We start from the raw sequence: 27,048 nt of genomic DNA on the forward strand, positions 1-27,048 counted from the left end.
TTTTATTTCCATTATACTGGTACTTGGGTCATAGAGGATCATGCTGTGATTTATGTCAGAGAGTGTTTTGCCTATGTTTTCCTCTAGGAGTTTTATAGTTTCTGGTCTTACATTTAGATCTTTAATCCATTTTGAGTTTATTTATGTGTATGGTGTTAGAAAGTGTTCTAGTTTCATTCTTTTACAAGTGGTTGACCAGTTTTCCCAGCACCACTTGTTAGAGATTGTCTTTTCTCCATTGTATATTCTTGCCTCCTTTGTCAAAGAGAAGGTATCAATTGTGTCATGGATTTATCTCTGGGCTTTCTATTTTGTTCCATTGATCTATTTTTCTGTCTCTGTTTGGCAATGATTTCTTAAAAATTTGATACCAAAGACACTAGTTACAAAAGCAAAAAAAAAAAAAAAAAGCAAGTGGGACCTCATCAAACTAAAAAGTCTCTGCACAGCAAAGGAATCATCAGTAAAATGAAAAGACAATCTATGGAATAGGAGAAAATATTTTCCAGTCATATGTCAGATAAGAGGTTAATATCCAAAATAAATAAATAAATCATATAACTCAGTAACAACAGCAGCAAATAGAGGGAAAACCCTAGTTTAAGAAGTAGGCACAGAAACTAAATAGACATCATTTTTTCCCCAAAGAAGATATCTAAATGATCAACAGGTACATGAAAAGATGTTAGACATCATTAATCATGATGGAAAACCACAATGAGTTATCACCTTATATTTGTTACAATGGCTGTCATCAAAAAGAAGAGACAATAATTGTTGATGAGAATGTTGGAAAAAAAGAACCTTTGAAAATGCACTGCTGGGATGAATGTAAATTGGTGTAGCCACTATGAAAAATAGTATGGAGGTTCCTCAAAAACTTAAAATAGTATTATGTTATGATGAATCAATCCCCATACTAGGTATGCATCCAAAGGGAATAAAATTGGATTATCAAAGAGCTAACTGTATCCCCATATTCACTGCAGCATTATTCATAATAGGCAACCTAAGTGTCCATCAATGAATGAATGGATAAAGAAGATATGGATACATATATATAATGATGTGTTATTTAACCAGGAGAAAGAAGAACATTCTGACATTTGTGACAGTATGGATGGAACTTGAGGACATTATGCTGAGTGGGATAAGTCAGGGAATGACACATATTATATGATAAGACTTAGTTGTGGGATCTAAAAAAGCCATATGTATAGGAAGACAGAGTAGAATGGTGGTTAGCAGCAGGTAGGTAAATTGAGAAGATGTTGGTCAAAGGGGTCAAACTTGCAATGCGAAGATGAATAAGGTCTGAAGATCTAATACACAGCAAAGAGTTAACAAAATTGTTTTATATACTTGAATTAAAGTGAGACTAAATATTAATGTTTTCATTATAAAAAGGAAATGATAACTATGTGACATGATACAAGTGAATCTATATGTGACATAGAGAAGATGAATCGAGGATATCTATAGATAAATAGTGGGAAAAAGGCACTTATCTTGGATGAAGATTCATTAATCTATCAATAAAGCCTTCTGCTAATAACTTCACATATCATACTATGGCAAATTAAAGACGATAGAGCTGAGAAAGTCACCCCAAGTGAAAACACTTGAAAGGAAACTCATTTGGAATTTTTAGGAGAAATTATCATACTTATCTGTTATTTTGTTGGACAAGATCATGAAAACTTTTCTTGTCTAATGTCATCTGTGGTGGTCTGTTTATTTTGAAACTTTATCCAGCATTTACATAAATGATTATATTCCCTTTCTCCAAAGGACCCTTATTATTCACTCTGAGAAAATGTTGGCAAACAGCACTTTAATGAAATCATAGAGCTCTGCTTCTTATTTCTTGGCCTTAAGTACACTTTGAAAAGACTTGCCTTCTAAGTAGAGATTATTAGGTAATTAATCCTATTTTAAAAAATTCTCATTCAAATTACATTTACTTGCTTAATTACTTTTAAAGATTCCTCACTGCCTACAGAATATGACTCATATTACTCAAAATTACTTAACATTATTTTTTAAAAGATAGCAAAAGCTACTTTATAGTTGCTATACTATTTCTGTTTTCAGCACAACTATCATATACCATAATCATTCTGGACCATCATAGTTCCCTAAATACATTCATATTCTGTCATACTTAAATGACATTGATCATGTGATTATTATTTCTGAAAATTTACTTTTCCTCTTCTCCATCGGAAAATACTATGTTTAGTGATTCTGGAAAGACTTCTTCAAAGTCTTCAATAAAGTCTTTCCTAAACCATCATTTCTTACATTTCCCATTATAGAATTATTAATATTAAAAATAGATCACTCATTTTGCATTTTCATATACTTTTTCTAGTCTACATATGAAATAGTTTAAGCCAGATAAAAGGCTACTTTAATTGCAGGGAAGGAAAAAGAAAAGGAAAAAGCAGTATCACAACGTTAGTTTCAGGTATACAACATAGCAATTTTTATGGCAAGAAAACTATGATAAATAAAATTAAATATATCAATAGTTTTCAAGGATATGAAGTTGCTCAATTGCTCTTATCATATTTGAATTTGAAATTCTGAAAATGCTATAGGATAAGGGTACTTTTGATAATGTAATTTCATTTAAAAAGTTACTCTTCAAAACCACTGAGGTGTATTTTAAATAGTCTAACATGTAAGTCACATTTTAAAAGTTTTATGGATATAAAAAACTTTTTAAATGCATATTTTAACAAGGTTAATGTCATATCATAAACTATAAAATGAGCTTTAGTCTTCTTTTCACATGTTCTACTTTATAACCTAGTTAATTTCCACTATTCAATTTAACTGCTTCAATTGTCTGACTAGTGAAATCTTCCCAACTACTCAAATGCAAGATTTATCAAAACAAAGGTCTTAGATATTCTAAAATAGTGCAATAACATCTATTTATTGATGAAATTTAAGCTTACATTAATAGCTCTTTTTAGATTGTTTAATTAAAATTTACTTGGAATAACAAGTATGTTATCCAATGGACAAATTACCTTAAAGATTAGAAAGACATAAAATCTAATTGTCAGGAGACCCCTTTTTAATATATTGTTTTGAAATAATTCATCATCTTTATTTACTTGTAAATTTTATTAGGCTTAGGAAAGTATTGCCCATTTTCCCAATTAACTATGTGACAATTTCAGATAGCTGAGCTCTTATAGAAACCAGAGAAAGCCACAATCTTCCCACCCCACACTCCCACCAAGCACAGAGTTTTGGTTATTATTGCTGATACATTCTGGTCTCTATTCACTATAATAGAAATGGTAATCCTAAATTGCTCATAAAGCTCATATCTTAGCTTTATATGGTGTAATTATTTGTCTTCTCTCATGAAAGAAACCTGAAAACCCTCTTTAGACATGTAAATCACTTGGTGTCTAAAATTAAAAATTATTTTATTTTTAATATATCTATCTGACTGTGTATATTTCATAATTTCCAACATCACAATCTCCAATAACTGCATTATGTTTGATTTAGTGTAACAAATCTCAAGCAAATATGATCATCATACTGTGAGCCCTCAATGAACTGGTAGAGAAAAGAATAGTGAAATATACATAATTTTTCTAGGAACTTTGACAATCAATGGGGAGAGGGAATTATAGTATAGTAGTTACACAATAAAGGTAACAGATTAAATTTTACATATATGTATATGTATGTCTTCAAATTTATATATTATATATATGTCTTCAAATACTCATAGGTGTAGTTTAGCAATGAAACTGAAAGTTGCTCAGTCATGTCATATGCTTTTGCCTTAAGTGTATATAGTTCCGACTCTTTGCGACCTCGTGGACTGTAGCCCACCAGGCTCCTCCATCCATGGAATTCTCCAGGCAAGAATACTGGAGTGGGTTGCCATTTCCTTCTCCAGAGGATCTTCCTGACCCAGGGATCGAACCCAGGTCTCTCGCAATAGAGGCAGACGCTTTAACCTCTAAGCCACCAGGGAAGCCACGTTGCCAGTGTATAACAGTAAGTGTGCTATATTATGACTTCATTCTTGTCCAAACTCTACTTATGGGCAACTCTTATCCTTGATTTTATTTTGGGGACAATTTATAATTGTCATAAGATTATTCATTTATTTCACGTTTATATTTTCAATATTGAGCCACTACAGGGCTTCTCTGGTACCTCAGCTGGTAAAGCATCTGCCTGCAATGCAGGAGACCTGGGTTGGATCCCTGTGTTGGGAATATCCCCTGGAGAAGGGAATGGCTAACCACTCCAGTACTCTGGCCTGGAGAATTTGTGTACATGATAAAAGTCATGTACATGATACACTTAGGGCAAGAGTTTAAGCAGGACAACTAGTTTTAAGGTGAACAAAGGGTTACTGAACATGTTTTTTATTATATTGAGGTATATTCATTCTATACTCAATTTTTTGACGGTCTTTATTTTGCCAAAGCATTTTCTACTCCTATTGAGATGATCTGAGGATTTTTTATCTTTCATTCTATCACTGTGGTGAAGTGAAGTGAAAGTTGCTCAGTCATGTCCAACTTTTTGCGACCCCATGGAATTCTCCAGGCCAGAATCTACTGGAATGGGTAGCCTTTCCCTTGTCCACAGGATCTTCCCAATCCAGGGATGGAACCCAGATCTCCTGCATTGCAGGCAGATTCTTTACCAGCTGAGTCACAAGGGAAGCCCATTACTGTGGTGGGTTACATTTATTGATTTGTTATTTTGGGTCATCCTTGCATTCCAGGGATAAATTACTGGATTATTTTGTATGATCCATGTCATACATAATGCACTAAAGTATAAAAGATGTATAAGAGTTGGGAAGCCATTATTTGGAGGTTTTTCTAGGTTGCCATGACAACACATGTTATTCACAGCTTTCCTCCCTTTTTTTTTTTACAAAAGCCTGTGTTTTATTAAATGTTTATCCTGTTTTTATCTTGTTTTTAATGTATTCATAATTCATAATGTGTCATCTCTATAGTAATACAGTCACCTTTTTTCCTCTTTTCAATCTCTTAAAGTTTCCCAGAGTACTATGCAAACAACCATATAGTCAAAGATACCGTTTTCCCAGTTGTCATGTAATGATAGGAGAGTTGGACCATGAAGAAGGGTAAGCGCTGAAGAACTGATGCTTTCAAACTGTGGTGCTGGAGAAAATTCTTAAGAGTCCCTTGGACTTCTAGGAGATCAGACCAGTCAATCCTAAAGGAAATCAATCCTGAATATTCATTGGAAGGACTGATGCTTAGGTGCTGAAGCTAAAGCTCTAATAGTTGGGACACCTGATGCAAAGAGCTGACTCATTAGAAAAGACCTTAATGCTGGGAAAGATTGAGGACAAGAGAAGGGGATGACAGAGTATAAGATGGATGGATGGTATCACCGATTCAATGGACATGAGTTTGAGCAAACTCTGGGAGATCGTGAAGTACAAGGAAGCCTGGCATGCCGCAATCTATGAGGTGGCAAAGAGTCAGACACGACTTAGCGATGGAACTACAATTACATGCAAAAATGCGTGTAATTGCTGCTTAGTATAAATATTGTTATTTAGTTCAATACCTGGCAATAGGACCTAGTTTTCTACTAATCTCAAATTTTCTTATATTTTTCTCCATTATAGTAATGTTTGTATTAAGAATAATTCATATTAAAACATCAAACACAGTCTTAAAAGGTTTTAGAAATCTGCCAAAGTTAATGTGATTTGAACACATCTAAAGATTTTGTTTTTATATACAAATTTTTATACTAATATTTTGAGCTATGTAGGAAAAGTATACTGTATCATTAAAGAGTTCTTAGAAATCAATGATTTATTTTAGTGATTTATATTTACTAATATTTTATGCTATCAATGAACAGAAATTAGCTTGACCAAGCTGAATATCCTGAAAGAAAAAGTTTCCTTTAGTCCTTTTCTATATCAGCATATGACAATTAGTGACACTGGTTTACATTTCAAAAAATGAAAATTTTATTAAATATTTATGGGGATTTGGGTCTAGCCCATAAAATTTTGCAAAAGAATTTTGCTTTCAACTGTAAAAGAATGTCTGAGATAATTCAGTTAGAGTAACTGCATATACCAAACAAATTTCCAGTATTCCAGGGATGCAGTCATTGAAAGTTACTTTTATCTTGACAAAGTTACTTTTATCTTGACTTACTACAAGCACACCTCCATGATACTAAATGCCTTAGACTATGCAGCTTCTTCATCTCTCTGAGCCTTCACAAAATTGGAGGGATTTAATGCCTTGTTCTGGATTAACTTTGGTTTAAGGGAATGTTGAAGCTTCTATCCAGATCACTAAAACTTTTATCCATATCAGCAATTATGTTCTTTCCCTATCTTAGCATTCTTGTGCTCACTGGAGTAGCACTTATCCTTTCCTTCAAGGACTTTTCTTTGCCTTCACAGCTTGTATAGGTGTTTGGTGCAAGAGGCCTAGCTTTTAACCTGTCTTGGTTTTTGATATGCCTTCCTCATTTCTAGCTGTGTGTGTGTGTGTGTGTGTGTGTGTGTTGCTGACTTCCTACAATGTGTTTATTTGAAACATGGATAGTATATGTGCCAAATCCAATGGAAAGAATTATCCACAGTCTTCTAGCATGGTTTATCTAACCAATTAGTTTTTTTTTTTTATAAAGACTACATGTTCTTTTTAGAGATTTAAAGGTGACCTTGGGAACTGGGTGGGAATTTATCCATAAAAGAAGGTTTTTTCCGAACCTGAGCCATTTAGGAAGAAGATAAGTTATATAAGGAAGGGAATATATATTATAATCTCATGCATGCTTACGGTTTTCCAAAGACCCACCGTTTCTAAGAAGGAATTGGTATGAGAATGGAAAGCACTCCCTTTAAAACTTCTTGCATGTGCTCTCAGTTGCTCAGGCGTGTCTGGCACTTTTCAACCGCATGGGCTTTTAGCCTGCCAGGCTCCTCTATCCCTGGAGTTTTCCAGACAAGAAAAAACTGGAGTGGGTTGCCATTTCCTACTCCAGGTGATTTTCCCGACCAAGGAATCAAGCCTGCGTCTCCTGCCTCACCAGCTTTGGCAGGCAGCCTCTTCACCATTGCATGACCTGGGAAGCATTTGAAAACTTCTTAGGTAACTAGAAAACAAACAATTCCAGCTTTAAAATACTTCACTCCTTCCTAGCTTTTAATTCAACGTGAGAGACAAGAAACTCTTCCTTTCACTTGAACAGTGAGAGCTCACTGTAGGATTATTAACTAGCTTAACTTCAATATTGCTGTGTCTCAGGAACAAAGAGGTCTGAGGAGAGGGAGAGACTATAGACAATGGCGTGTGGGTGAAGCAGTCAGAAGACTCACAACATTTATGTATTAAGTTTGCTGTCTTATGTGGGTTCATGGCATCTCAGAACAAGTATAATATTAACATCAAAAATCACTGATCAGAGATCACCATGACACATATAACAATGATCAAGATGGCTGAAATATTGCGAAAATTACCAAAAGGTGAAGAAACAAAAGGAGTAAATGCTGTTGGAAAAATGGCACTGATAGACTTGCTCAACCCAGGATTGCCTCAAACCTTTAATCTATAAAAAGCACAATATCTGTGAAGTGCAATAAAGAAAAGTGCAATCAAACGAGATATGCCTGTATAATATAAGGTGACTTACATTAAAAGACAAAAATCCAGTTGATCACATGTAATGTAACATATAACTAAATGAAACCCAAATAAAAGGTGGTATAAAGGAAATTTATGTAAATATAGTATGCATAAAGTCTGCATGAGAATATCATAAAGGAAATACATTTATTAAAATGGCACTTCTAAGCCACATGAGTTAAGTGAGGAAAATGAAATATAGGAGTTGTTATAAAAACTCTGTTACAAATCTCTATGGAGAATGTGAAAGTTATATTCATGTTACTTTGTTATTCTTTTCCTTTCTTTCCATAATGTGCCCCAAAGTCTACCACTGTTTTACCAAGAATCACAAATCTGTCAATTTTTGTCAGCAAAAAAAAAAGAAACAGTTGTGAATTTGCAACAATACTATCTCTAATTTCAAACGATTATTTCTAAAATTTCTAAAATTTATTTCTAAAATGTTTAAGACACTAGTCAGTGAATCAGAAAACTAAGTTTTATACTGTTACTGCAATTCTTTTGATATGGTAATGTAAAGTTAACTGTGTCCCTTTTCAGCTATTGAAAACATTAATATCATCCCCTGTTAATGTTTTCAAGTGGGGAGAAGAATTAGCATAGTCACTAATTAGATTCTCTTTGCAGTTTTATTTTCAAGCACATCTTTATCTTTTACATTTTCAATGAGAGATTCTCATTCCTCTAGTAACATTTTTGGCTGCAGAAGTGTGTTTGAATTTCTGAATCTTCTCTTTCATGGTAAGCATAACGACTAACACATTGTTACCCCTATATTCCCATGAAATGCATAAGTTAGCTTCCTTTACATTTATTTGTTTTTAATAACAGTTCATTCTTTGCCACATATCTAGAAATATTAATCTCGTGTTTCCTAAGGGCTTCATTTCCCCTCAATTACACATGCTGATAACTGTAAACTGCAAGGAGCTTCCTGAGGTTATCTACATATAAGTCAGTAATTATACAATTTCAATGCTCAGAACAGGCACACACAGGATGGGAACATAATCTGCAGTGTCTAATGCTAAATGAAAATATGGAATACCATGTTCACAAACTATTATTAATTCCAAAATGGCAAAAACATAGTATTAAACCAATAGCAGTACCCTTTTAAGCATGGCACCCTGTGTGACTGCATAGTCATAGGTCTGTGAAAGTGGTCCAGGCCTTACAATACAAATGGAGTCAATATAGAGTTGAGAGTATGGTCTGAGGGGCCACATACCTAGGTTTTAAGAACTTATGAATTTTCTAGCTATTTGTCCTTGGACAAGTTACTCTCTACTTCAGTGATTTCTTTTTGTACAACCATCATAATAACATGTAATTCATGTCTGTGTGTGTATACATGTGTGTGTATTTAGGAATAAATCAATTAATGCAAGTAAAAGATCAAAGAGGAGTGTCTGATATAAGTAAGCCTTCAAAAGTATTAGCTACTAGTTCCATGGATGGAGGAGCCTGGTCGGCTGCAGTCCATGGGGTCGCTGAAAGTCAGATACGACTGAGTGACTTCACTTTCACTTTTTACTTTCATGCATTGAAGAAGGAAATGGCAACCCATTCCAGTGTTCTTGCCTGGAGAATCCCAGGGATGGGGGAGCCTGGTGGGCTGCTGTTTATGGGGTCGCACAGAATTGGACACGACTGAGGTGACATAGCAGCCACAGCAGCATTATTTCTATAAGAAATAGCTATTAAAAAAAAAATACAACTTGTGGGTTAACTCCTATAGAAAATCTCCTCCAAAATGATTTCCATAAAATAGCAGCTTATAGGGACATACATGGACTTCCCATGTGTTTCAGTGGGTAAAGAATCTGTCTGAGATGCAAGAGACACAGGAGATGGGGGTTCAATCCCTGGGTTGGGAAGATTCCCTGGTGGAGGGCATGGTACCCACTCCAGAATTCTTGCCTGAAGAATCCCATGCCAGAGGAGTCTGGCTGGCTGTAGTCCATAGGCTTCAAGAGTCAGACACAACTGAAATGACTGAGCATGCATGCATACATGGACATACATACAACAGATACACAATCTGCATTTCCTGAGCCAGTTTTGATAATCTAATATTACTTTTTTCAAAAAAAGGTAGAGGTATAATTGTGTAATATGCTGGGCTGTTCTTAGTCACTCAGTTATATCCAACTCTTTGCGACCCCTTGGACTGTAGCCCACCAGGCTCCTCTGTCCATAGGGATTCTCCAGGCAAGAATACTGGAGTGGTTTGCCATGGCCTCCTCTAGGGGATCTTCCCAACCCAGGAATTGAACTCAGGTCTGCTGCATTACAGGAAGATTCTTTACCATCTGAACCACCAGGGATATCTGTACCTAAAAGATTTCAGAATTGACCATTTAAATAATAAATGTATATACAGCTGTGTTAATCTGCAGCTTTAGGGCATTCAGTCAATCTAATAAGGAATTTATTCTCCTGGTATGGTTATGGTAAACTAGGATTTCATTTGAAAGTCCACACTCCAGAAGTGACTTTCTCAAGTATGTCTACAATCTATATCTTGACTCAACATCAAGGAAATTTACTAATTAAAAATGGACCAGAATTGGTAAAACTAGTAGTTTTCAAACTATATGTCTTGTTTGCAATAGTTTCTAGAATCTTGCATAGTCAGGGCAAACACGCATTAAACTGATGAAGACCCTTTCCTTTCTCAATTTTATTCAGGCTTCTCCAAGCCCTAATTCCTACTAGGCCTCAGCCTTGCTCCCTATTCTTGCTGGGCCTGCATAGTTAAGTCATAGAAAGAATATTGCTAGGTCAGTTGAGCAGGATCCTTATCCTTAATATCTGATCATCTTTGATATCAGATCAAATTCCTCATCCCCTATTATCCCTAGATTATACCTGATCACTCTGATCACACTAGCCTGCAACCAATAAGAATCCTGTTAAATATATTTAGCAAAACTCCCCCGTCATTTTGTTTCCTCTTAATAATCTTCCTTCCACTGACCCAACCCACTCCCCAATCTGTTCCCTGGATTTAAAATCCCACTCCATACTGTATTAGAAATTGAACCTGATCTCGATCCCTCATTGTGATAATTCTGACACCTATCACAATAATGCTGAATAAAATCTTCTTTACCATTAAGTTGGTAAACAATCTCCCTGCAATCCAGGAGTCCTGGGCTCAGTCCCTCGGGCAGGAAGGTCCTCTGGAGAAGGAAATGGCAACCCACTCCAATATTCTTGCCTGGAGAATCCCATGGACAGAGGGGCTTGACGGGCTACAGTCCATGGGGTCACAAGAGTTAGACATGACTTAGCGACTAAACCAACCAAACATTTTGACAAAGCTCAGAATACTTCTTCTTTTTTTTTTTTTTTTCTTTAACAATAGTAAGGGGTAGTCCCCTAGACTTGACTCCTAAAAGGTTTTGAGCTAAACTACTTATACAGAGAGATCACCTGAGTCTGTGGAGTTGACTAATCTTATGTTTAGAGCCTTTTATCAAAGACCTCAGCTGAATTTTCAAGGATGGTGTTTTTGGAGCGCCACAAAGAGTAAACAAATGAGATTTTGTTCCAAATGACAGAAGTGGGTATAAGAAAATAGCTGCCTACTACTTATGAAAGACTGTAAAATGGCAGAATAGACTCTACCATATCTCTTGTGTTCTGCCTCAGATAAAACTTTTTTTTTTTTTAATTACAAGCATCAGTGAAGAGGGTGAGGTATTTTCAGAGGTTTTGAGAAATGACAGGTAGGCAGGCTGTTTAACCCATAATTAAATCATGGGAGAAAAGAACTGAGTGCTCTTGCCAGTGGAATGAACTACCTGGCAAACCAAATAATTCTCAAATCATTCTGAACTTTTTTTCTTCATTTGAATGATTTAGTTGTTTATTCTGCCCATTAATATATCTTTATGCATTATGTGCAATGTTGGTATATGTGTAGCCCTTTAGGTATTCAAAGAGAAATATCAGTGAATTATGAAAACAAGATTCCACCAACTGCACAAAATGTAGTGCTTAGGGTCATTCTACTCAGCACATATCATAGTGGATCTTTGAAAAGTCCTTAAATTTCCGTCAGTGTCATGGTGCCAGATGAATCCCATGGTTAGGATAACCAGTCACAGATGCACATGAAAAAAATCTCTGTCATTAAGTCTTCCGCCATGTGGTTCAGACAATGAGTTTAGGTTAAAAAAGGAAACTCTGCTATAACTTTGACCAATATGAAAAAAAATTGTGAAGCTTCTAGTTTGACTATTTGTGTTCTAGTTATTGATTATTGAAGTGTTCTCTAATCTGTGATGCTTCTGCATATCATTTCTCCTGTTAGCTGGTAACCATGGTAACTGTCATCTATAGATGAATGAGATGATTAAATTGCTTACTGTTCACAAATACGATGTGAATATAACACACTTAAGGATGACGGGGATTGAATTATTTGCAGCTGGATAGATTAAGGCATGGCTTGAAAGATGAGTAAAAACACCAGCACTTCCAAAAAGTGTTAAGGTCAAGTTGTGTCCCTGTTGGATCTTAGACAGTTTGCTGACTACTTGAAATTTAGTGGTTGTGCACAGATTAGTTTGATTGAAGGAGATGAAAATGACATTTATATTTATTATATATTTTGCTGTGGGAATAATGCACATATATTTTTATAATGTACAACTGAGTATATCTGATTTCAGCTGTGACATTTAAAGGACTTGGGGTGGGGGGGTAGTAGTCAATTTCTGTTTTTAAAACAAGACAAAGCTGGAAAAACTTAAAATCAATAAATTTCCTTTGACCAGACAGAGAAATGAATTTGTAGGTCAAATTGCCAAGCAGAAATCTAGAGAGAAAGATGAATCAAGAATTACAGAATAGATCTGCTTACTTGGAGCAGATGCCACTGCAGCCAGAAACTGATAGGGAGATTTAAATGATAATTTTGATAAAGCACTGGAGACTGAGTATGAAAGTGAGGAACTCGAGCAACCAAAGTTTTAAGGAGCTTGCATTTTTATAGTTTTTACATCCAGGAATCCTACTTGGCTTAAAAAAAAAAAAAACAAAAAACCCTATTGGCTGTGGCAAAGCAGAGAAGAATAATCATTGTAGAACACACCCCAAAACTCTTCGTTAGCAAAATTCTCCTCTATGGTAAAAAAGACTTTGCCAGAGCCTTATCTCAGCTGGAGGAAGATAGTCCTTCCCCTACTTCACTTCCCACATCCTAGTATTCCTGACTCATCTTAAAAGAGGAACATACAACACAGACACACAGAGTCAACAGGAAAGAGTGTTTTGAGAAAATATACTAAGGATATTAAAACCAGGGAAGGATTACAGGGCTAGGGAAATTACCACTATTAGAAGTTATAGTGGAGCCATTACTACCAATCTGATGAATATTAAAGTTATAACAAAGATAGTACAAAGAACTTTAAGCCATTAATATGGCTGTCTTAGGTAATATGGGACAATTCTTTGTATAACATATACCACCAAAACTGACACAGGGAGAAGAGGGTATCCTGAATAGTTTAGAGTTTATTAAAGAAATTGAATAAATAATGGCATATATTCTAAAAAAGATACTACTAGAAACATTTTGTTTCACTGGGGAATTCTAATAAATGTTTATTGAAGAAATAATACTGAATCTTCAAACTCTGTCCCAGAAAATTAGAAGGAGAGGGAACAAGTTTTAATGTATTTAATCAAACTAACAATGTGTCCAAGATCTCAATGCAAACACTGATGAAAAAAATCAAGGAAGATCTAAAAAAAGCGAGAATTATACCATATTCAATGAAAGAATGAATATCTAAAATATCAATTCCTTCCAATTTAATCTTTACATTCAATGCAACCTCAGTCAAAATACTAGAAAGCTATTATATCAATATCAATAAACAGATTTTAAAGTCTATATGGAAAGACAAAATACCTAGAATGATCTACATGGGATAGCTGGAGAAGATAATAAAGGACACATACATTCTGATTTCAAGTTTTAATATATATTCATAATAATTAAGACAAAATATTATTGGCAAAAGAATAGACTCACAGATAAATGGAACAAAATAGAGTTCCCCAAAATAGATCAATACAGTTATAGTCAATTTATTTTTTTTAACATTAATAAAAAACACAACTCAGTGGAGAAAGGAGAGACTTTATATTAAAACTATATACTGTACTATACTATCAGAACAATGGAACATCTATACACAAAAATTAAGCCTGGACTCAGCACTAACACATTATGCAATAACTGTCTCAAAATGGATCATGAACCTAAATGTAAGATACCAAATTATAAAACTTTTGGAGAGAAATCTTATGTCCTTACAACACCCAAAGTACAATCATGGGAGAAAAACACAGGTAGATTGGTTTTATTAAAATTTAAAAAACTATTTTTAAAGACACTATAAAGAGAATAAAAAGATGACTGTCAGGAGCTCAGCTGAGCTGAGTTGCCACGTGTTAGAATAAGTGGTTAGAAGATGAGAACATTAGGATGATCTACAGAGTTGAAGACATAAACATCAACTAAACCAATAAAATAGCAATAAAAATCAAAGGAGAAATGTGTGATTAAAGGATGGAGGCAATAAATATATGAGAATCCCAGAGAAACTTTTAGTTCCAGACAGTTAAAAAGTACCCCCAAGCAAATGAACAAATCCACATGCAATGATGGGAGTGTGTTTAAAGGATTTAAGAGGTAAGTGAAAGAGCTTCCAATGACCAAAAATACAACGACGTGAACAAAATAAACAATGTTACAATGGATTATAGTCCAAATTAGAAAATAAATATCCTATGCCCATACAGATAAATAGTGGAAACAGTGGCGGACTTCATTTTGGGGGGCTTCAAAATCACTGCAGATGGTGATTGCAGCTGTGAAATTAAAAGCTGCTTACTCCTTGGAAGGAAAGTTATGACCAACCTAGACAGCATATTAAAAAGCAGAGACATTACTTTGCCAACAAGGGTCTGTCTAGTCAAGGCTATGGTTTTTCCAGTGGTCATGTATGGATGTGAGAGTTGGATGATAAAGAAAGCTGAGCACCAAAGAACTGATGCTTTTGAACTGTGGTGTTGGAGAAGACTCTTGAGAGTCCCTTGGATTGCAAGGAGATCCAACAAGTCAATCCTAAAGGAGATCAGTCCTGAATGTTCATTGGAAGGACTGATATTGAAGCTGAAACTCCTATACTTTGGCCACCTCATGCAAAGAGCTGACTCATTGGAAAAGTTCCTGATGCTGGAAAAGATTGAAGGTGGGAGGAGAAGGGGATGACAGAGGATGAGGTGGTTGGATGGCATCGCCGACTCAATGAACATGAGTTTGGGTGAACTCCGGCAGTTGGTGATGGACAGGGAAGCCTGGCATGCTGCAGTCCATGGGGTTGCAAAGAGTCAGACATGACTGAGCCGCTGAACTGAACTGAACTGATACTAATAAAAATAAATGAGTAATTATATTTGGAAAAAGTCAAATCTCTCATGTAGAAAAATTTTAAGTAATTTATGTAGAGCCTCACATTCACCTGCATAATGAGTTCATAACTCCCAGTCCTAAAGTTAGGCCACAGATAGTGAAATTTTCCATAGTGTCCAGTATGATAAAGTAAGCAAATAATGTATTTCAGTGGAGAAACGTAAGAACACTATTTCAGTCAGCTAATCAAGGTCAAGATTGGGTGTGAGAAGTCATATTGATAGTATATATCAAGTATGATGTAACGAGAATGACGTTGCCTCTATAATCTTCATCTGATAAAACCACTGAAGTTGTTTAGTCACTAAGTTGTGTCTGACTTTTCTGTGACCTCATGGACTATAGTTCCTCTGTCCATGAGATTTCCCAGGCAAGATTACCAGAATGGGTTGCCATTTCCCTCTCCAGGGCATCTTCCTGACACAGGGATCAAACCTGTATGTCCTGCCTTGGCAGACACATTCTTTATCACTGAGCCACCAGGAAAGCCCTGATAAAATCATAATAGTCAATATACTCATGAGCAAAATTAAGACAAAACTTAAACAAGAGTATCTACAAATATATGATTAGTCTTTGCAATCCCATCTAGGTCATCAAAAACAAGAAATTTCCAAAGAAGTGTCATAGCCAAGAGGAGCCTAAGGAGACATGACCGTTAAATATATGGTATCCTAGGTAGGAAGGATAAATGATAGGAATATAAAAATGACATTAGGTTAAAACTGAGGAATTATGAATATTTTATGGGCTTTAATCAATAATTATGCATCAGTATTTGTTCTTTAGTTGTTATGTACCATACTAATTTAAGATTCTAATAACAGGGAAACAAAGGTGTGCAGTATTGAAAAATCTATTTTGCAACTTTTGTAAACCTAAAATCATTCTAAAATAACAGTAAATATTTAAAAACATTGTCAGAAAAAAAAAAAAAAAACCTGTGTGGTAGGTAAATGGAAAATCTAAATCTCAGAGACATTAACCGACTCCATTTAAGTTTAGTGTAAAAGATAGCCTAGAAACTTCACTTTTCTGTGATTCTAAATATTTTATTTTTGGTTAAATACCAATATTTTTTATGTAAAAATATACTCTATATTCTCATATATGATCTAGGCTCAAGTTCCTATACCCTCAGAAAATGTAACATGCAAATAGTAATTGAAATTTGCTTAGACAACTGTTAGTTTATTACTCTCAAAAGAGGGAGAGTAAAGATGCATTTTGGGTGTTTTCCAGGGTCCCCTTTGGAATCCAATAAAAGATGTACTTGAAGAAAGATGTTAAAACTTTCAATGACTTTTTCAAAGCAGCATATCTTGAAGTAACCACTCTGAGTGACAGCTGAACACAAACTTCTGACTGGTAGAAGAACAGTCATGTTCACAGTACATAAATATTCACAAAGATGGATCTTTAAATATAACTTGCAAATAATCTGACAGGTAAGATGTATTTTTATGTTTCCCAGAGGAATACAATGAATTTTTATTCTTTTATTCTTTTCATTTTCTTTTGGTGAGTTTTAGCAAAGTTGTTTACAATTTCAGCATCTACTTTAAATTTTCAAATAAGTTGCTTGGCAGTTTCAATTGGTTTTATATTAATCTTTACTGGGTTACTGAATCTGTATATTTAAATCATAAGATTTTTATTTGCCTTTTACATCTCACATGTGCATATCTCTGTAAAATTTAGTAACATTGGTTAAATAGTAATATATAAAAATATTCACTATAATGTTGTATGTGAAATACTAGTACATTATTGATATGGTAACATGGGACATATCAACAGTTTTACTCTGTCACATTACTCATAAAGACAAGGTTATGAAATACTTGTTGTTCAGTTGCTAAGTCATGTCCAACTCTGTGAACCACAAAAACTGCAGCACAGCAGATTTTCCTGTCCTTCACTATCTCCAGGAGGTTGTTCAGACTCATGTTCATTGAGTCAGTGATGCCATCCATCTCGTCCTAGTTATCCCCTTCTTCTGCACAATCTTTCCCAGGATAAGGGTCTTTCCCAATGTGTCAGCTCATTGCATCAGGTGGCAAAATTATTAGAGCTTCAGCTTCAGCATCTGTCCTCCCAATGAGTGTTCAGGGTTAATTTTCTTTAGGATTGACTGGTTTGATCCCCTTGCTGTCCAAGGGAATCTCAAGAGTCTTCTCCACCACCACAATTTGAAAGCATCAATTCTTCAGTGCTCAGATTTCTTTATAGTCCAACTCTGACATTCATACATGAGGACAGGAAAAACCATAACTTTGACTATCCAGACCTTTGTGAGCAAAGTGATGTCTTTGCTTTTTAGTATGCTGTCTAGGTTTGTTATACTTTTTCTTCCAAGGAGCAAGCACCTTTTAATTTCATGGCTTTAGTCACTGTCCGCAGTGATTTTGGAGCCCAAGAAAATAAAGTCTATCACTATTTTCACTTTCCACCCATCTATTTGCCATGAGGTGATGGGACCGTATGCTATGATCCTAGTTTTTTGTATGTTGAGTTTTAAACCAGCTTTTTCACAGTCCTCAAGAAGAGGGCTTTTTAAACATCTTTTTCACACTTTTCAAGAGGCTCTTTAATTCTTCTTCATTTTCTGCTACTAGAGTAGTATCATCTGCATATCTGATGTTGATATTTCTCCTGGCAATCTTCAGGCCAATATAGAAAAAGAGGAATTATTTTTACCTTCATACTTGAAAAAGCTAAATATCTAGTCAAAGTATTAAAAGTAATATATTTTAGTTAATTTTTACATGATAGAAATAGTAGACAATGCAGGACACTGATTTCTGAGAAAGAGGAGGCAAAGAGAATTAGCCCTAATTTATTAGTTCAAAAGAGACAGCTGGAAAATCCAAGTCATAAAGAATTTGCCAAAAACATATTAAAATAGAAAAAGTTAAGAAAACAGAATGAGAGAGAGAAAACATCTCAAAATTTTAGCTAAGGAGTAATCAGCACCAGAGAGTTTAAAATACTATACAAAGCCAGAAAAAACAGTCACCAAAAACGAGCACGAGAAATAATCCAATGTTCTCATAAAAAAGTGGAGAAGATTATTTCCTATTTCTGTCACTTGAGGAGAAACACCATAAATCACAGGGCATCAGATAGAGTACTCAGAAGGATATTGACTCAATAGTGGCAAAAATGGGCAACAGACTGATAGCTACTTGCGTCCTATAAATCAAAGCTTAAATCTAGCCTTGAAAGAAACAAACTGTCTACAAGATATTTAGTGTGTCTTAGAATAAAACCCAGTAGCACTTTGGGAATACATAAATATCTAGCAGCTAACAGGGTAAAATTCACAATATCTGACTCCTAATCAAGATTAATGAGGTATTCAAGAAGCAGAGAAATATAAACTCTGATGAGGAGAAAAATCAATAGGCTCACGCCAAGAAAAAACATGATAGACAATAGAAAAAGACATTCAAATATTTATTGTAATTAAAATTTATGTTTAATAACTTAGATGAAAGATTGAGCATATTAATAAATATTTAAAACATGGAAACTGTCAATAAAATTAAATTTCCAGAGATGAAAATGATAAGATCTAAGAACTTCACTATATGAAATAAATAAACTAGAAACTGCAAGAAACAAACAAACAAACAAAAAATAGCAAGATGAGTGAGCTGAGGCCAAAGCAATAGGTGCATCTAAAATAAAATAATAGAAAAAAAAGAGGATAAGAATGTATTAGCAGACTACCAGTGAGCTATGGGACAGCTCTAAATGATCAAATATATGAAAAATTTCAATTTAATACAGAGAATTAGAAAAGTTAAAATATTTGAAGAATTAGTAGTAGGCATCTTTCCAAATTTTACTAAAATAGAATAGCCAAATTTAACAAAATCCAAGTATAAGAAATATGAAGAAAATTATAGTATATCCCATAGAGTTAAAGCCAGTGATAAATAGAGAATGGAAAGCGAGTAGAGAAAAAAGAAATATTGCAAAACTGAACAAAATAATTACAGCTAATTTCTTTTACAACGAATTATAAAACAGAAAACAATGAGATTACACACTTCAATTCCTAAAGAATAAAGCTGTTAAACTAAATGGCTATAATCAGTAAATATATCTTTTAAAATTAGCAGAACAATTTCTTCAGATATATAAAGGCTGAAATAATAAATTGTAGACCAGTACTACATAAAATCATTTATGAAAAACACATAAAATAATATGGAAATCTCTATCTATTCAAATAAACGGATATCAGTGAAAACTGTAAAGATGTATACAACCCTAAAATATATTATCACTTTAAAGTGACTAAAGGTAACTGATGCATAAATATTTACAATACATTATACAATTAATTATATATATAGAAATAAAAATTATGACAGCAATTGTACAAAGCTTGGAAGTAATTTAAGAGAATTCAGTTGGAAGATTATCATCTTACTATGAAGTGGTAAAATATTCAGTTCAGTTTAGTTCAGTTCAGTCGCTCAGTCGTGTCCGACTCTTTGCGACCCCATGAATCACAGCACGCCAGGGCTCCCTGTCCATCAACAACTACCAGAGTTCAATCAAACTCATGTCCACCGAGTCGATGATGCCATCCAGCCATCTCATCCTCTGTCGTCCCCTTCTCCTCCTGCCCGTAATCCCTCCCAGCATCAGGGTCTTTTCCAGTGAATCAACTCTTCGAGTGAGGTGGCCAAAGTATTGGAGTTTCAGCTTCAGCATTAGTCCTTCCAATGAACATCCAGGACTGATCTCCTTTAGGATGGATTGGTTGGATCTCCTTGCAGTCCAAGGGACTCTCAAGAGTCTTCTCCAACACCACAGTTCAAAAGCATCAATTCTTCAGCGCTCAGCTTTCTTCACAGTCCAACTCTCACATCCATACATGAGCACTGGAAAAACCATAACCTTGACTAGACGGAACTTTGTTGGCAAAGTAATATCTTTTCTTTTCAATATGCTATCTAGGTTAAAATGCACTTATTACATATTAGCATGAACACTGAAAAACATTATAGTTATTGCTAATAAAAAAGTAAAAACATTAACAATGACCAATGCAATCTAAAATGACACATAAAAGGAAAATAATGAAAGAATGGAAAACAGAGTAGAATGGTGGTAGCTAGGGGCTGAGGACCATGGTAGGGGAAATGAGTAGTGAAAGAGTACAAACTTCCAGTAATAAGATGAGTAAGTAATGGATATTCAAATATGTTTTAAAAGACCAAACTGGAATTGAGTTAGATGAGCACTAAATTAGATTAAAATTAAACAAAATTCATAACAGATATTTTGACAAAGCATAAATATTGTAAAAATAAATAATATGCTTAATCATGAGTCTAAAAGAATACACAACTAAGTTTTGAAAAATTGAACTGATACATAATATATGTTCAGTCAGTTTAGTTGCTCAGTCATGTCTGACTCTTTGTGATCTCCCCAAGGATTGTAGAAGCCAGGCTTCCCTGTCCATCACCAACTCCTGGAGCATAATCAAACTCATCCCCATTGCTTTGGTGATGCCATCCAACCATCTCCTCCTCTGTCATCCCATTCTCCTCCCACCTTCAATCTTTCCCAGCATCAGGGTCTTTTCAAATGAATCACTTCTTCGCATCAGGTGGAAAAAGTATTGGAGTTTCAGTTTCAGCATTAGTCCTTTCAATGAATATTCAGGACTGATCTCCTTTAGGATTGACTGGTTGGATCTCCTTGCAGTCCAAGGGACTCTCAAGAGTCTTCTCCAACACCACAGTTCAAAAGCATTGATTCTTTGGTGCTGAGCTTTCTTTATCATCCAGCTCTCACATCCATATATGACAACTGGGAAAACCATAGTTGTGAATAGATAGATTTTGTTGGTAAAGTAATGTCTCTGCTTTTAAAGATGCTGTCTAGTTTGGTCATAGCTTTCCTTCCAAAGAGTAAGCATCTTTTAATTTCATGGCTGCACTCAATATCTGCAGTGATTTTGGAACCACCACCCCCCCCCCCACCAAAAAAATAAATAAATAAAGTCTGTCACTGTTTGCACTGTTTCCCCATCTATTTGCCAGGAAGTGATGGGACCAGATGCCATGATCATAGTTTCCTGAATGTCAAGTTTTAAGCCAAATTTTTCAGTCTCCTCTTTCAATTTCATCAAGAGGCTCTTTAAATCCTCTTTACTTTCAGCCATAAGGGTGGTATCATCTGAATATCTGAGATTATTGATACTTCTGGAAATCTCGATTCCAGCTTGTGCTTCATCCAGCCTGGCATTTCACATGATGTATTCTGCATATAAGTAAAATAAGCAGGGTGACAATATGGAGCCTTGATGTACTCCTTTCCCTATTTAGAACCAGTCTGTTGTTCCATGTCCAGTTCTAACTGTTGCTTCCTGACCTGCATACAGAGTTCTCGAGAGGCAGGTCAGGTGATCTCGTATTCCTATCTGTTTAAAATTTCCACAGCTTGTTGTGATCCACACAGTCAAAGTCTTTGGCATAGTCAATAAAGCAAAAGTAGATGTTTTTATAAAAGACTTAAAATCTTTTTTTTTCTCTTTTTGTAGGATCTTCCCTTGTGGCTCAGATGGTAAAAGAATCTGCCTGCAGTGCAGGGGAGTGCAATGCAGGAGACTGCAGTTTCAATCCCAGGGTCAGGAAGATCCCCTGGAGAAGGGAATGACTACCCACTCCAGTATTCTTGCCTGGAGAATCCCATGGATAGAGGATGCTGGCAGGCTACAGTCCATGGGATAACAAAGAGCTGGACATGACTTGAGCAACGAACAGGTTCACATTCCCATGCAGGATTTAATTCCCTGGCAGAGATTGAATCCTACCCCATGCAGTGGAAGCATGGAGTCTTAACCACTGGACAAAAAGAGAAGTCTCCAGAAGATGCAAAAATCGGACAGCACAAAATGTATGTAAAGGAGAAATATTAAACTTCAGAATAAGATTCAAAGTAAGTTGATATCAACTTAAATTAGACTATTATGGATACAAATTGTTATAAATAAGCCTATAACACAGAGACTGAAAATAAAAGGTTGGAAAAAGATATTCTCTGCTAATAGAAGCTAAAATAAACCTGGAAGAGCTATACTTAAAACAAACAAACAAAAAGAATAGACCTCAACACAAAGTCTGTAATAAGAGACAAAGAAAGATGTCACATAATGTTAAAGGTTCAGCAGTATGTGAACCGTGAACTTATAGATGTTCAAGCTGGTTTTAGAAAAGGCAGAGGAACCAGAAATAAAATTGCTAACATCTGCTGGATCATTGAAAAAGCAAGAAAGTTCCAGAAAAAACATCTATTTCTGCTTTATTGACTATGCCAAAGCCTTTGACTGTGTGGATCACAATCAACTGTTGAAAATTCTGAAAGAGATGGGAGTACCAGACCACCTGACCTGCCTCTTAAGAAATCTGTATGCAGGTCAGGAAGCAACAGTTAGAACTGGACATGGAACAATAGACTGGTTCCAAATAGGAAAAGGAATACGTCAAGGCTGTGTACTGTCACCCTGCTTATTTAACTTATATGCAGAGTACATCATGAGAAACACTGGGCTGGAAGAAGCACAAGTTGGAATAAAGATTGCTGGGAAAAATATCAATAACCTCAGATATGCAGATGACATCATCCTTATGGCAGAAAGTGAAGAGGAACAAAAAGCCTCTTGATGAAAGTGAAACATGAGAGTGAAAAAGTTGGCTTAAAGCTCAACATTCAGAAAACGAAGATCATGGCATCTGGTCCCATCACTTCATGGGAAATAGATGGGGAAACAGTGTCAGACTTTGTTTTGGGGGGCTTCAAAATCACTGTAGATGGTGATTGCAGCCAAGAAATTAAAAGATGCTTACTCCTTGGAAGGAAAGTTATGACCAACCTAGACAGCATATTAAAAAGCAGAGACATTACTTTGCCAACAAAGGTCCATCTAGTCAAGGCTATGGTTTTTCTAGTGGTCATGTATGGCTGTGAGAGTTGGACTATAAAGAAAGCTGAGCACAGAATAATTGATGTTTTTGAATTGTGGTGTTGGGGAAGACTTTTGAGAGTCCCCTGGATAGCAAGGAGATCCAACCAGTCCATCCTAAAGGAGACCAGTCCTGGGTGTTTATTGGAAGGATTAATGTTGAGGCTGATGCAAAGAGCTGACTCATTTGAAAAGACCCTGATGCTGAGAAAGATTGGGGGCAGGAGGAGAAGGGGACAACAGAGGATGAGATGGTTGGATGGCATCTCTGACTCAATGGACATGGGTTTGGGTGGACTCTGGGAGTTGGTGATGGACAGGTGGTGTGCTGTGGTTCATAGGGTCGCAAAGAGTCGAACACGTGTGAGTGACTTAACTGAACCTAACTGAATGTTAAAGTAGTCAATCCAACAAGAGTATAAAATATGTATATATATTTATGCACCCAGCATAAAAGCATCTAAATATATGAATCAAACACTAACATACATAAAGGGAGAAATAAACAGCAACAAATTAATAGAAGTGGACTTTAATACACCACTTACATCTATGATTAGATCATCTAGACAGAAATATCTGCCTCATAAGACATGTTAGACCAGATGGACTTAGCATATTTACAAAGCATTCTATCCAAAAGCAACAGGATACAGATTCTTCTCTTTTTTTATTTTATTTTACTTTATTTTAATTTATTTTTTATTTTACTTTACAATTCTGTATTGGTTTTGCCATACATTGACATGAATCCACCATGGGTGTACATGCGTTCCCAAACATGAACCCCCCTCCCACCCCCCTCCCCACAACATCTCTCTGGGTCATCCCTGCGTACAACCTAGATGTCCATCAGCAGATGAATGGATAAGAAAGCTGTGGTACATATACACAATGGAGTATTACTCAGCCATTAAAAAGTAAGCCAGAAAGATTCTTCTCAAATACACATGGATCATTTTCCAGACTAGGTCATGTGTTTGACCTCAAATCAACTCATAATAAATGTAAGAGTATTGAAATCATATCAAGAATCTTTCCCCTACCACCATGGTATGAATTAGAAATTAATTATAATTAAAAAAACTGGAAAATTGACCAACATGTGGATATTATGTGACAGGCTATTAAATGACCAACAGGCAAATGAATGTCAAAAGAGAGATCAAAAAATACCTGGTGACAAATGAAAATGGAAACACAAAAATCCAATATCTATGGATACAAGAAAGTTGAGCACTGAAGAATTGATGCTTTTGAACTGTGGTGTTGAAGAAGACTCTTGAGAGTCCCGTAGATTGCAAAGAGATCAAACCAGTCCATCCTAAAGGGACTCAGTCCTGAATATTCATTGGACGGACTGATGCTGAAGCTGAAGCTTCAATACTTTGGTCACCTGATGCAAATAGCTGACTCATTGGAAAGACCTGTATGCTGGGAAAGATTGAAGGCAGGATGAGAAGGGTGCCACAGGATGAGATGGTTGGATGGAATCACCGACTCAATGGGCATGAGTTTGAGCAAGCTCTGGGAATTGGTGATGGACAGGGAGGCCTGGCATGCTGCAGTCCATGGGGTTGCAAAGAGTCAGACATGACTGTGTGACTGAACTGAACTGACTGATGGGATACCACAAACCAGTTCTATGAGAGAAGTTCATAGCAGTACAAGTCTACCTTAGGAAAGAACAAAAAAAAATCTCAAATAAATGATTTAAAATGATAGCTCAAGAGACTAGAAAAAGGAAGAACAAGTGAAACCAAAGTTAGAAGAAAGGAAAGAAAAATTAGAGCAAAAATAAATGAAATGGCAGCTAAATAGACATTGGGTTTCCCTGGTGGCTCAGACGGTCTCCCATAGACAGAGGAGCCTGATAGGCTACAGTCCATGGGGTCGCAAAGAGTCGGGCATAACTTAGAGAAGATCAATAAAACAAAGAGCTGGTTCTTTGAAAATGTAAAGAAAACTGACAAATCCTTAACTAGAATCAACAAGGAAAAAAATCTCAAATAAACAAGAAATTAAAGAGGAAATATTACAGTTAAAACCACAGAAAAACAAAGGATCATCAAAGATTACTAGGAATAATTATAAGCCAACAAATGGACCACCTTGAAGAAACTGATAAATTCCTAGAAACATAGCACCAGTCAATATTGAATCATGATAAATAGAAAATATGATTATTAACTAGGGATTGAAACAGTAATCATAAACTCCCAAAAACAAAAGTCCAGGACTAGAGTGCTTCACACGTGAATTCTTCCAAACATTTAAGAGTTTATGCCTAATCCCAAACTTCAAAAAATTAAAGAAGGAATACGTTTCAACTCCTATGAGAGCGGTGTTACTGTAGGACCAAAACCAGATATGCATCACAAAATTGTAAATCATAGACTAATATCACCAATGAATATAGATGTAAAACTCCTAAACAAAACATTAGCAAACCAGATTCAACAATACATTAAAAGGAGCTATACATACATCCTTGACATCCTATATAGTGTCTAGATCAAGTGGAATTTATCTGAGAGATGAAAGGAGGATTTGATATTTGAAAATCAATAAATGTGATACACTGCATTAACAAATTAAAAAATAAAAATCATATGAAAATTTCAATAGATGCAGAAAAGCTCTTGACAAAACTCAGCATCCATTTATGATAAAAAATTTCAACAAAGTGGGTATGCATGAAACATACTTCAACATAATAAAAACCATTTATGACAAACCTACAGCCAACATCATACTCAATGGTAAAATGTTGAAAGCATTTCCTCTAAGATCAGGAGCAGGATAAGGTTGCCTCACAACTTTTATGTAATATAATATTAAAAGTTCCAGTTGCAAAATTCAGACAATAAAAAATATTGAAGAAATCCAAATTGGAAAAGAGGAAGGAAACTGTCACTGATGATGTGATACTATATATAGAAAATTCTAAAAATACCAAAAAGCTATTAAAACTTATCAAAGAATTTAGTAGAGTTACAAAATGCAAAAGTTTGTAGTCATAAGTCAGTTGTATTTCTACACATTAACCGCAGATTACCAGAAAGAAAAATAAGAAAACAATCCCACTTACCATCACATCAGAAAGAATAAATCTAACTAGGGATAAATCTAACTAAGGAGGTGAAGGACCTATATTTGGAAAACTAAAAGATGCTGATGAAAGAAACTGAAGACAACACAAACAAATGGAAAAATATCCCTTGCTCAGGGATTGGAAGAATCCAATCTATAGGGAATCTACAGATTTAATGTAATTGCTATCAAAATACCAGTAGCATTTTCCAAAGAACTAGAACAAATAATTCCAAAACTTGTATAGAATCAAAAAACACCCAAATAGCCAAAGCAATCTTGAGAAAGATTGGAGGCCTAGTGCTTCCTGATTTCAGACTATATTACAAAGTTATAGTAGTTAAAATAGCATGGTGTCAGCATAAAAACAGACCTTATATCAATGGAGTGGAATAGAGAGCACAGAAGCAAACCTACACATATATGGTCAACTAAATTATGACAAAGAAGCCAAGAATATGCAATAGGAAAGGAAAATCTCTTTTATAAATGGGAAATTTGGATAGCAACATGAAAATGAAAAAATCTGGACCACTATCTTACATCATATACAGAAACTAATTTGAAATGGAGTAAAGAATTGGACATAAGGTGTGAAACCATAAAACAACCAAAAAATGCAGGCAGTAAGTTCCTTGACATAGGTCTTGGAGATCATTTTTTAAACTGACACCAACTGGATTACATCAAACTAAAAAGCTTCTGCACAGCAAAAGAAACCATCAAAAGCTGAAAAGGCAAACTACTGAAGGTGAGAAAATATT

The sequence above is a fragment of the Oryx dammah genome, unplaced genomic scaffold (genome assembly GCF_014754425.2).
Source record: "Oryx dammah isolate SB20612 unplaced genomic scaffold, SCBI_Odam_1.1 HiC_scaffold_19, whole genome shotgun sequence".
In the NCBI taxonomy this organism is placed as follows: Eukaryota; Metazoa; Chordata; class Mammalia; order Artiodactyla; family Bovidae; genus Oryx; species Oryx dammah.